Source organism: Haematobia irritans, chromosome 2 (assembly GCF_050003625.1).
Source record: "Haematobia irritans isolate KBUSLIRL chromosome 2, ASM5000362v1, whole genome shotgun sequence".
Classification (NCBI taxonomy): Eukaryota; Metazoa; Arthropoda; class Insecta; order Diptera; family Muscidae; genus Haematobia; species Haematobia irritans.
The window spans coordinates 204036117-204050164 of NC_134398.1; the positions used below are offsets into that span (position 1 = coordinate 204036117).

General features: G+C 32.2%; 2 protein-coding genes and 1 long non-coding RNA gene across 5 annotated transcripts in view; 2 read left to right on the forward strand and 1 right to left on the reverse strand.

The window, feature by feature from the left end:
* Positions 1-14048, forward strand: part of qtc (GRIP domain-containing protein quick-to-court) — a 372167-nt gene that overhangs the window by 40463 nt on the left and 317656 nt on the right. The window lies entirely within an intron of this gene.
* LOC142226966 (uncharacterized) overlaps positions 1-14048 on the reverse strand; it is an 88667-nt gene that overhangs the window by 35286 nt on the left and 39333 nt on the right. The gene's annotated exons all lie outside the window — the stretch shown is intronic.
* Positions 4918-14048, forward strand: part of LOC142226965 (androgen-induced gene 1 protein-like) — a 43831-nt gene continuing 34700 nt past the window's right edge. Inside the window, exon 1 of one of the 3 annotated variants that reach the window (XM_075297243.1) lies at positions 4918-5048. The gene's annotated coding sequence lies outside the window, so the exon portion shown is untranslated. Of the gene's footprint in view, positions 5049-5123; positions 5142-14048 lie in introns of those variants that run through there. The other 2 variants (XM_075297244.1, XM_075297245.1) reach the window with 2 other exon arrangements.

Sequence of the window (14048 nt, forward strand, 5' to 3'; positions counted from 1 at the left end):
TTTTGATTTTCTTCCAAAATTTCAAACTTTTATACCAAAAACAGTTTTTTGTTATAAAATTGTTATTTTTGCAATAAAAAATGATATTTTATTCAAAAGCCATTTCGTTTATATCAAGCACTGTTTCTGACTGTAAATCTTTAATAACCCATATTTCGAAGTTTCATTATAAAAATTTAATATAGTATAAATGTCTAAATTACAAAAAAACAAATTGGTTCGGTCGGAGCAGGAATTGAACCCACGACCCTTTGCATGCAAGACAGACATGCTAACCACTGCTCCACGTGGCCAACAAATGTAGGTTTCTTTTAAATAATGTTATGTTTGCAAAATATGCTATATAAATGTAACATAACATATAATATGTTCACATAAAACAAACATATTAATGTTTTGGCAGTATCCAATAATATATGTGCTTCCTGCAAAATATGTTTGGAACATATGTTAGAGAAGCGATTTTTTTTTTTAGGGTGAAGTATTTGAGATATAACTCTGCTACAGCGTCACCGTTAAAAATTTCTAAAAAAGTGCCAATCGCAACAAAAAAAAAAAAAACAAAACAAAACAAGTGGCTTAGCTAAAAATTGCAAAATATTATTATTATAAAAATTCTAAAATTCTTCTCATGCTTTAGGATTAAAAAAAATACTTTGAAATCAAATGTTATAAGAATCCTGTTTATATTTTTTAAATTTATTGAGTTTTTTACTTCTTATATTTTTACTTCCTATATGACGTTTACAACTGTAGAAAACCCCGAAAAATTGCTATTCGGACCATCTATGCACCCTCAAAATAATCGCTTCTGTAACATATACCCCAAACACATTTTGCTTCAAGCATATATATTTTCAGGATTGGTTCGAACAAAATATTGTTAGTCGTGTTCAAACATATTATGTTTCACCTTAGGCATATATTGGTAGAAAAAAATATTTTAATGAAATTTTCTTTGTGTATATATATTTTTAAGGCGCCAATTCGTTACTTCAATACTCTCTAGGTCTCTCTTTCTAAATACATATATGTTTATAAGTTAATCCTAAATTAATATACGTTTGCATCCAAACATATTATATTTACAATCATTTTATGTCCCAAACATAATATGTTCTAACATATTAACATATATGTCCCAAACATGATATGCTAGTTTATGAACATAGTATGCTTGCACTTGTGATTAAGACACACATCATATCAGCAAACTTACGTCATTTGGGATAAATAGGTATCAAAAATCTTTCAGTATTCGTGAATGCAATTAAACGGTGGCACATTATGAAGAAAATGTATCACCGCTAGAAAAAATTGCAACAAAGGTGTCAAAACTGGAACATAACCTAACGGGTTTAAAAGCCCGGTATATATAACTCTAGCGAAAATTCCATTGCCCATAAAAAATGCATAGGCATTTTTGAAGGACGATGTTATCGATAGTTTATATTTTCTCCCATAAGAAGCATAAAAACAAAACTGCAACCTAAACTTTGATCACAAAAATGTGTTCACAGACAGACGGACATGGCAACATCGTCTCAGGGACCCACCCTGAGCATTTTTGTCAAAGACACCATGTGTCTATCTCGTCTCCTTCTGGGTGTTGCAGGGTACTCGCACAGAAAAAAACATGTTTGGACATGGTTGCCGCATCCATTTAATGCTTATCTATAGCATGTAATTGTCGCGAAAAACATGTATTTTGTCTTTGTAAAAATAATTTTCGAGCGGAGAAAAGTATATTTTGGCAATAAGCATTTAAATGGTTCTCAAATGCGGCAAACATGTTCTATTATTTAAATGATAGAATTTGAGACCATGTACCTGACCATTCAATTTTTTTAATTTTTTGCAGGGAAAAAATGTATTTTTATAGCTTACGTATAGACATGTCTAACAGGTTGGCTGTTAAGTCCCCGGTCTGACACATAGATGGCATCGCTAGTATTAAATGCATATTAGGTTAGGTTAGGTGGCAGCCCGATGTATCGGGCTCACTTAGACTATTCAATCCATTGTGATAACACATTTGTGAACTTCTCTCTTATCACTGAGTGCTGCCTGATTCCATGTTAAGCTCAATGACAAGAGACCTCCGCTAAGAGAAGTTTTGAAACCCTCAGAAATGTCACCAGCATTACTGAAGTGGGATAATCCACCGCTTTGGTGTTCGGTCGAAGCAGGAATCGAACCCACGACCTTGTGTATGCAAGGCGGGCATGCTAACCATTGCACCACGGTGGCTCCCATTAAATGCATATTATTTTTATATAGTACCAACCTTCAAATGATTCGTGTCAAAATTTAACGTCTGTAAGTCAATTAGTTTGTGAGATAGAGCGTTGCTTCACAACTTTTGTTATTGTGAAAAAAATGAAAAAAAAAGAAATTTCGTGTTTTGATAAAATACTGTTTTCTGAAGGGAAAAAAATACGGTGGAAGCAAAAACTTGGCTTGATAATGAGTTTCCGGAACGAATGAGTGCCCCCGGGGAAATCAACAATAATTGATTGCACGGAGGACGGTGAACGCAGTGGACGCCCGAAAGAGGTGGTTACCGACGAAAACATCAAGAAAATCCACAAAATGATTTTGAATGACCATAAAATGAAATTGATCGAGATAGCAGAGGCCTTAAAGATATCAAAGGAACGTGTTGGTCATATCATTCATCAATATTTAGATATGCGGAAGCTCTGTGCAAAATGGTTACCGCGCGAGCTCACATTTGACCAAAAACAACAACGTGTTGATGATTCTGAGCGGTGTTTGGAGCTGTTAACTCATAATACACCCGAGTTTTTCCGTCAATATGTGACAATGGATGAAACATGGCTCCATCACTACACTCCTGAGTCCAATCGACAGTCGGCTGAGTGGACAGCGACCGGTGAACCGTCTCCAAAGCGTGGAAAGACTCAAAAGTCCGCTGGCAAAGTAATGGCCTCTGTTTTTTGGGATGCGCATGGAATAATTTTTATCGATTATCTTAAGAAGGGAAAAACCATCAACAGTGACTATTATATGGCGTTATTGGAGCGTTTGAAGGTCGAAATCGCGGCAAAACGGCCCCATATGAAGAAGAAAAAAGTGTTGTTCCACTAAGAGGAGAAATTCATGAATTGAGCTTCGAATTGCTTCCCCACCCACCGTATTCTCCAGATCTGGCCCCCAGCGACTTTTTCTTGTTCTCAGACCTCAAAAGGATGCTCGCAGGGAAAAAAATTTGGCTGCAATGAAGAGGTGATCGCCGAAACTGCGGCCTATTTTGAGGCAAAACCGAAGGAGTACTACCAAAATGGTATCAAAAAATTGGAAGGTCGTTATAATCGTTGTATCGCGCTTGAAGGGAACTATGTTGAATAATAAAAACGAATTTTGACAAAAAAATGTGTTTTTTTTTGTTACACGGATGAAAAAGACTGTTTTTCATATGTTTGGCTATAAACATTATATGTTTGGAACACAAATTTTTAAACACAATATTTTTGAGTGCAAGCATATAATGTTCATAAACTAGCATAACATGTTTGGGACATATATGTTAATATGTTAGAACATATTATGTTTGGGACATAAAATGTTTGTAAATATAATATGCTTGGATGCAAACATATATTAATTTAGAAATAGCCTATAAACATATATGTGTTTAGTAGCTTGGAGCGCTATTTAACAGGGAGCGATATTGAATTAAGTTGGTGGTTGTTGCTTGTTATTACAAAATTAACATTTTATTTTTCCTTGGGCAATTGATCAGCTACTTCTTTGATCCTTACAAACTGTGTGGTCCGCTGTTCGAATCCCCGTCCGGCAAAAGGTAAAATTAAAATAAAAAAAATCATAAAATTGAATAATTTCTTCTACAATGTTTGTATTACAGAAAAAGGTGCTAAGAACTAAAAAATCTCGTGGAAGTGAGAAAGATGTGGGGGAATATACAATTAGGCAGAAACAAAATTTTGAGCATTCAGGTCGAAAACCTATGTTGTTATATATATAGCACCTGTTTATTTTCGTAATTCATTATGATTGTAAATATATAAATAAATAAATAAAATTTTGAGCACAATATTGTTTGGGAGAATTTTTTTTAAGCATATAATATTTTTGGGTGCAAAATGCTTCCAAACATATTATATGTTCACATAATAACATATTGTTTTTTGGAAGACAACATTATTGAATTTGGATGCAAAAATACAAAATGTTTGGAACTTAGACTACCCAAACATATATTGTTTAGACCAATATGCTTTCAAACATGTTATATATTGGAAGAGATCAAACATATAAATGTTTGGGCAATACCCAAAAATATATATGCTTGAAGCAAAATATGTTTGGGAGTATATGTTACAGAAGCGATTTTTTATGAGCGTGTAGACCGGGGACTTATCAGCCAAACTGTTACTACGTTTTACAACAGTAGAAACCCAAAAAAATTGCTCCTCGGACCATCTCTGCTTGTAATAAAAAGTTTAAAATTTTACTACCAGGTAATGGAGATTGTTTGGAGAATTTCATACTTATTCTGTCCAATTTCCCCACATGGGGACACCGTTTTTCTAAAAAGTGAATATTTTTATTAACTCGTTACAGAGTTAATAAAACCCCCATAAAATTAATATTATTTCTGGGAGTTTCATTTTGGGCATTAATGGGCATTAATTGTCTAAAATTTCGTTTCTCAAAAAAGAAAATTCTTCCTTCAGTATTCTTATGTATTTTCTGCCCATATTATTATAAAAATTCTTCAAACCACTGTCCACAACTACTGCATATATCATTGCGTGCTCATTGATGATTCGGCTTTGTCTCTGATTCTGTCGTTTTTTCGACATTGTGTACTCTATACTCAGTGAGCGCATGCAGTGAGTAAAAGAAGCAAAACAACTGTTGGGAGAAGCTTTCAAAATTCCAACATAGACGACAGAAGCCCCAGTAGTAGTAATTCAAAGTTAAGAACGTCCATACGTTCTCCAGCATTGTGGGAAACGGATAAAAATTCCCAAATATAAAAACCACCGTCAATTCAGAAAGTAACAAACAAAAGAACATGAAATCTTATCAAAATAAATCCAATCCGAATATATAATGAAAATCATCAAATATTAACAAGTGTGAAAGGAAAAGTAACAACAAAAGGAATAAATAATATAGGACAACAGAGCTTCCATAGAAAACGGGGATTTCGTATTATGTCTGCAATTAAAGTGAAATGAAAAACAAAGACACAAAACGCAAATTCGAAAACAAAAGAATATCCTTTAACAGTGTTGAATATCACCGACGAGAATGTTTTCTTATGCCATATGTTAGAGATGAATGAACAAAAAGACTGTGCCCTCAATAGTGTGTTGTTCGGGGTCGGGCTTTTATTCAAGGGTCATATCTTATAGTGACTCAATTCATTTCTTGTTCTCTCCTCTGCACCTTCTTAAACAGTGACAAATATTGATTTCTGTTTTCTCACAATCTTACCCATATTTGCGTGTTAAGCTTTAAATCGCAATTTGTATTTAAGCAAATCTTTATGTATTCAACTTTTTTTTTGGTGATGAGTATTTTTTTTTTTTTTTTTGTAAATACCGAAAAAAAGCTAAAAAGATGCAAATTAATTTGTGAATAGACAAACATTTTATGGTTGACTTGAATCAAAAACATTCCTTTCATGCGATAGATGTCAAACATTGGAGGCCTTGAAAGGGATATTCTCAAATGATATGAAGTATGGACAATATCCTGGACAAACATTAGTACTTTGTAACTTAAACTCTATGTTCGAAATTAATTTATTCTTTGAATATATAACTCTATATCTAGCATAGATTGTGTAATGTACTCGAAGAGAGACATAAATAAATCTTTACCCAATAAAATATCTAGTTCTTCACGCCGTAGATATCTTGCAGTTTAATGGAGCGTGCTAAGATTATAATTGTGAAACATATATACAGCCACGTAGAAAAAATAGCGGTTTTATTTTAATAATATTCGAATTTTAGGTTACGTTAATATTCGAATTCACTGATCTTGTTCAAAGATTTTGTACTAACAGAGTTCTGGTAATGTACAATCAAATCCCATTAATAAGCTGTAGTATGTACACGGACGAAAAAGACTGTCTTTCATATGTTTGGGTGTAAAAATTATATCTTTGGAACCCAAAATTTTTAACATAATATTTTTAAGTGCAAGCATATAATGTTCATAAACTAGCATAACATGTTTGGGACATATATGTTAATATGTTAGAACACATTATGTTTGGGACATAAAATGTTTGTAAATATAATATGCTTATATGCAAACATATATTAATTTGGAAATATCCTATAAACATATATGTGTTTAGAAAGAGTGACCTAGAGAGTATGCTGGAAGTAAAATAATGGAAGGAACCAATTAGGGCCTTAAAAATATATCCACACAACGAAAATTTCATTAACATTTATTGCTACCAGTGATATGTACCATAATATGTTTGAACAATACAAACAACATTTTGTTTGGACCAATCCTGAAAATATATATGCTTGAAGCAAAATGTGTTTGGGGAATATGTTACAGAAGCGATTTTTTTTTTTTTGAGGGTGTAGTATGTAGTGACCAAAATCGGTCTCGTAAAGCCTAAGCCTATACTTGAAGCTTTTTTATCTATAAGACCGGTATCAGGGTTTCCATTTTGGTCCGATCGGACCAAAACTGGTCCAAAAAAGTATTACTTTTTAAATTTTGGTCCATTTTCGTCACATCGGTAATTTTTTCAAAATTTTCTATAGAAATAAAATGTTGACAAAATTTTCTATAGAAATAAAATTTTAACAAAATTTTCTACAGAAATAAAATTTTAACAAAATTTTCCATAGAAATAAAATTTTGACAAAATTTTCCGTAGAAATAAAATTTTGACAAAATTCTCTATAGAAATAAAATTTTGACACAATTTTCCGTAGAAATAAAATTTTGACAAAATTTTCTATAGAAATAAATTGTTGACAAAATTTTGTATAGAATTAAAATTTTGACAAAATTTTCTATAGAAATAAAATTTTGATAAAATTTTCTATTAAAATAACATTTTGACAAAATTTTCTATATCATTTTTACAAAATTTTCTACAGAAATAAAATTAAAAAAAATTGTCTATAGAAATAAAATGTTTACAACATTTTCTGTAGAAATAAAATTTTCTATAGAAATAACATTTTCACAAAAGTTTCTATAGAAATAAAATTTTCACAAAATTTTCTATAGAAATAAAATTTTGACAAAATTTTCTATAGAAATAAAATTTTGACAAAACTTTCTATAGAAATAAAAATTTAAAAATTTAGAAATAAAAGTTTGACAAATTTTCTATAGAAATAAAATTTTGACAACAATTTCTATTCAAATATATATAAATAAAAACTTTGAATAGAAATAAAAATTTGACAAAAGTTTCCATCGACATAGAATTTTGGAAAAAAGTTACATTTTTTCATTGATATTATTTATTAATATCATTTAAAATTAATTTAATCTTGGAAAAATGTTGGTTCAAAATAAAAATTCATTGTGGCAAAGTATGCACCTCTAACGGAAATTTCGATACCTATAAGAAATGCATTGCTACATATTTGCTAACGAAAATTCCGTGAGATATTATCATCGATTGTTGAACATACATTTTGCTCCCATAAGAAAAACGTGGCAAAACTATGTTATTGGTGCATACTACGCTTTAATCCAAAGTTGCTATATTTCAGTTAATTTAAATATTATTTCTTAAAAAAAAAATATTTCAAGGAAAATTTGATTTACTTCAAAGACATACGACTTTGACAATGGGACGCAAACATCGAAGATTCGTGTCCTAAATTTAAAGAAAAACATTTTTCAAGAAAAAATTATGAGTATTTTTGATGCAATTTCTATAATAAATTATTTGAATTAATTAATTTTTTTCTGTGTATGCACTTTTTATGGGCGCCAGAAATTTCCCTAAAGCTCCATATCTGTTCCATGTCAATAACGTGGTTTTGCCAAGGATTTGTTATGGGAAAACAGGTCAGTGATCGATAACACCGTTTTAAAGGAATGACAATGCATTTCTTAAGAGTAACAGAAATTTAAGTTAAGGCCGGTACAGAAATTTCGTTTGCGTGCCAATAACACAGTTTTGTAATATATTTTGTAAAAAAATCGATAATAACGTCTCATGGAATTTTCGTTAGCAACTATATAGGAAAGCATTTCTTATGAGTAGTGGAAGTTTCGACTGGAGGTACATACCGGACTTAACAAAATGTCTGTTACTCATAATACATGTATTGTAATTTCGTTAGAGCGGTATTATCGATCACTTACATATTTTCGATAATTTCCGTTCAGGTTATAACAAATAATTACCAACAAAAGTTTTTATATTATTCTCTTTTTTTTATTTTTTCTATACCGGGTTTTAGTACTAAAAGTTCGTTGTACGAGGTTTTTGTCATTGGCATTGCTGGATTGCATTCAATTGCAGACTTATTACAATTGTTTCATTTTATAGAACTGAGATAAGAATCATTATCATCATCATCATCATTAAATTCATTAGGTATTTGTTTTTGCTATTTTTTTAAGATACTCATACTAGGTATCAACCAACGAGTACATTGGTATGTCCTATTGTCTTATTTTATTACGATGTTTAGCGATGAATATGATGACAAGAGTTAAGCAAAATATCAACAAATCCACCCACACAAACACACACAAGAGCACACATACTGAACCACATGAACCACTGATTAATGCCGGCTTGAAAATAACAAAATAAAATATAAATGTAGGCATGCCAAAAGACAAATATCGGAATATGGGAAATTCCATCAGAAGTTTGCTATCCGTAAAAAATAGATGACTATTTTTATTATAGATATTTTTGTGAGTATTTTTAAATACGTCTTTACACTGCATTATCGGCTTACAAAACTAATTTCATTCCATATACATATGAGAGATATAAAATCAAACCAAAAGGGATGAATTTATGTTTTTTTTGTAATGCGTTGTTTACACACTGCAAAAAACGGTTTCAAAAATTTTGCTTTTACATTAATTATTTTCGTATTGAATTCGAGCCATAGAAGAGAAATTTAATTAATGATACAATAAATATGCAACTCATTTTTTAATTCAGAGTTTGCATTCTTTATACTAATGGCCAGTTTCTCAATGTGGTGTTATTTATGGTGTCGATAAAACATCTATTCCCATACAAAAATTGTACTAACCGGTGGTCTATCCTCCGGTTAAGTATTAATCGGAAGAAGAGAAACTGGGCACAAACTAAAACTAACTAAAATCTTAATTTATTGGTTTATAAATTTTTAGTCAATTACAAATGTTATGTGGCAAATGTTACCTGTAACCTTTCGGCTTACGCCAATATTTTTTTCAGTGTAGCTTTTACTATATTAAAAATTGGCGCTTGCCACTGTTATCAATAGTTTAATTTGTATACCCTTCACCACTACTGTGGTACAGGGTATAATAAGTTTGTGCATTTGTATGTAACGCCAAGAAGGAAAAGTCTGAGACCCATCGTTTAGTATACCGATCACATTGGGAAAATATTTGACAGAATTCGAAAAAGAATCCGTCGCCACAGCCAAACCAGCAAACATTTTGAGCTCATATTGGATATGTACTATCATGGTACGGGTATTTTCAAAAAAGCGTATCCAGGCATTTGGAAAACGGTTCTGTAAAAATGTTTGACACTCATTTTGGTCAAATATTTGCCTAGTGTGACCATAGCCTTAGAATTAAATGCTGAGTCGATTTAGCGATGTCCGTCTGTCTGTCTGTCCGTCCGTGTGTCTGTATATGTAATTTTGTGTGCAAAGTACAACTCGCAGTTTATGTCCGATCGTCCTTAAATTTGGCACAGAGCTTTATATTGGTTCAAAGACCATCGCTATTGATCGGTTCAGATTTAGATATAGCTGCCATATATAGTTATCACCGATCTGGTCATAATTGACGTATTTATTAACGTATTTTCTCAAAAATTCGGGCAGCCAAATATTTTGGGGCTTTCGTAAGATATGCAAAATACCAGCCAAATCGGTTCAGATTTAGATATAGCTCCCATATATATCTTTCGTCCGATTTGAACTTATATGACCAAAAAAGCCAGAGTTTTGTCCTGATTTGCTTCAAATTTTGCATAAGAAGTTCGTTTAACAGTATTGTTAATTGTGCTAAATTTGGTTGAAATCGGTTCAGATTTAGATATAGCTCCCATATATATCTTTCGTCCGATTCCGACTAATATGGCCTCAAAAGCCAGAGTTTTATCCTGATTTGCTTCAAATTTTGCACAACGAGTACGTTTAATAGTATCGTTAAGCGTGCCAAATTTGGTTCAAATCGGTTCAGATTTTGATATAGCTCCCATATATATTTTCGTCCGATTTGCACTTATATATTATGGCTTCAAAAGCCAGAGTTTTGCCCTGAGTTGCTTCAAATTTTGCATAAGGAGTACGTTTAATAGTATCGTTAAGTGTGCCAAATTTGGTTGAAATCGGTTCAGATTTAGATATATATATATCTTTCGCCCGATTTACACCCATATGACCACGGAGGCCAAAAAGGTTTTTCCCATTTACGTTTTTTGCTGAGATAGCAGGATTATTATTCTAACTGCATGCATGTCAAATTTGGTCAAAATCGGTTCATATTTAGATATAGCTCCCATATATATGTACGCCAGAGTAGGGGAAGTATGGTAGAATGTTTCATATTTTAGACCCATTTTCAGTGGGAGTTTAATCCAATTGACTCGATAGTTTCCACAGAGAATACATTTAATATACACGCAAAGAAAAAAACGTTTGGGAAACGTGTACCGAAAACGTTTTTCTTTTGTTAGAGTTTTATGAATTGCTTCGAAAATTTTAAACTTTTATCACCAAAAAAATTCGTTTGTTACAAAATTTTTATTTTTCAATAAAAAATGTTATTTTTGAAACAACAACACAGTCCATTTCGTTTATATCAAACACTGTTCTTTTCTGAGTTTAGGTCTTTAATAAGACACATTTTACAGTTCAAAATTTAATATACTACAATGTAATATTGAACATTTTTTCGGAATATTCCGAACATATCTGGAATATATGTAAAAAAAAAACTTTGATCGGAGCAGGGATCGAACCCACGACCCTTGGCATACAAGTCGGACGTAGCAACCACTGCTCCACGGTGCCAAACTAAACGTTTGTTTCTGTTAAATAAACTTTGTTCATTCGGTTCGTGGGCGCCGCAAGCTATGCTATATAAATATAACTTAAATGGATATTTATCTATTGATGACCATAACAGGTACATAGCTCAGTGGTTAGTGTGTTGGCTTACAAAGTGCATGGTCCGCGGTTCAATTCTCCGTCCAGGCGAAAGGTAAAAAAATTTTAAAAATTTATAAAATCGTATAATTTCTTCTACATTGTTGGTATTACAGGAAAAGGTGTTAAGAACTAAAAACCTCGTGGATGTGAGAAAGATGTGAGGGAAAATGCAATTAGCAAGAAAACAATTTTTTTTTGAGTTTGTCTTTATGAAATTGTTTTTACATCCTGGAAAAGAATAAACGTTTATCACAAAAAGTATATACTTTTCTTCCAAATACACTTCCTTACAGCGAAAAGCAAATGAGAAACGAACTTTGTTTGTCTAAAATTTCGTTTGGGAGGAAAGAATTATTTTTTTGCGTGTACTATTTTAGTGTGTCATCTTGATCTAATATGGCCAAAATACCCACATTTTACACAAAATTCTGTGATAATTTCCCCATATTCTACACACTGTAATGCCAAACTTTCCACAGAATTTTAAATAAAGCTCCGACTTGTGGAAATATCGTCCGAATTGGCCAAATAATATATCACAACCCACATATCTTGGCGATATTTAACCAATATCCTTGTAAAATCGCCACTTTTGAGTAGCAAAAATTGCAAATATTACTCAAATTGTCCTATATCTTGAATACATATGTATCGCACGATAAATCATAAATGCTCTCTTGTACAATTGCATCAAAATTGCTCCAGCTTTATATTTCCCATATTTTTTTACTAACATTGTGTTTCATCCCAGGGTGTTGGCCGATTTAATTCTAGCGATTTTGTAGAAGTACAAACAATTTTCTCCAAATCGTTTCAGATATAAATATTTGTTTATGGGAATATAAACCTTGATATGGGAGTTATTATTTGAAGGATTTGGGATGGTAACACAAATTTTGGTCTACATAATGGTGAAGGGTATAATATTGTCGGTCCCGCCCGACTTTAGACTTTACTTACTTGTCTTTTCATAAAAAAAGTATGGTAAATCTATTTTATTGGTATACAAATACAATTTTACCACAGAGATGAAAAAAGTCATGATATTAACATTGATGTACGCAATTTTGTGTTTTAGGATTTTTCAAAAAGTTCCTACAATACGTTTATTAACATTAACTTCTCCACCTGTATTTTTTCCTGAAACGAAGGGTGATATATTATTTTACATTTACAATCATATGACTTCATATAAACATATTGCATGTATATTTAAACCAAAGCGAATCAGTGTTCCAATTAAAATCTTTGCATTTTTAAATAAACAAACAACTATTCTCATTTAATAATCATATACCGCGCGCTTCGCTAGAAATATTCCATATTTTCTACTGCAAACAAAAATTCTATGCAAAACTTTTGATTATGGGGATTCTAAATCAAAACAAAAAAAAGTTAAATAGATCCCATGACATGATGCACTACATCGATTTTATTGAAAAAAAAATGTAAACAATTTGGATTATATAAATGGGCCGATATTTACTTGGCAGAAGATAGAAACGATTCAACCAAAACTTCAATTTAAATTTGCACAATAATTTCATAACTGAAAATATGAGTAAATTATGTGTCATATGATCGTATAGATAAAATCATTTCTACTTAATATTGTAACTTCCAAATACCATGGTGGTACGGTATTTTCGACCGTGTTCCACATTGCAGTGAAACCACTTAGAGAAGCTTTGAAACACTCAGATATGTTACCAGCATTACTGAGGTGGGATAATCCACCGCTGAAAAACTTTTTGGTATTCGGTCGAAGCAGGAATCGAACCCAATCGATAACATCGTTTAATGCAAAATTTGCCTTCAAATTTGTTTATATATTTCATAAGAACTTCCTTTTTGGGTTTTATAGATAAATTCGACAGATATTTTTTTTCCAACAGAAAGGGAAAAATTAATTAAAGAACTGATAGAGCTCTTTATCACTGATTTTAGAGACCTTCACAATTTTTTATACCCTCCACCATAGGATGGGGGTATATTAACTTTGTCATTCCATTTGTAACACATCGAAATATTGCTCTAAGACCCCATAAAGTATATATATATTCTGGGTCGTGGTGAAATTCTGAGTCGATCTGAGCATGTCCGTCCGTCCGTCCGTCTGTTGAAATCACGCTAACTTCCGAACGAAACAAGCTATCGACTTGAAACTTGGCACAAGTAGTTGTTATTGATGTAGATCGGATGGCAAATGGGCCATATCGGTCCACTTTTACGTATAGCCCCCATATAAACGGACCCCAAATTTGGCAGCAGACCCTCTAAGAGAAGCAAATTTCATCCGATCCGGCTGAAATTTGGTACATGGTCTTTGTATATGGTCCTTAACAACCATCCAAAAATTGGTCCACATCGGTGCATAATTATATATAGCCCCCATATGAACCGATCACCAGATTTGACCTCCGGAGCCTCTTGGAAGATCAAAATCCATCTGATTCAGTTGATATTTGGTACGTGCTGTTAATACATGACCTCAAACACCCATGCAAAAATTGGTCGAAATCGGTCCATAATTATATATAGTAGCCCCCATATAAACCGATCCCCAGACTTGACCTCCGGAGCTCCTTGGAAGAGCAAAATTCATCCGATTCGGTTAAAATTTGGTACGTGATGTTAGTATATGGCATCCAA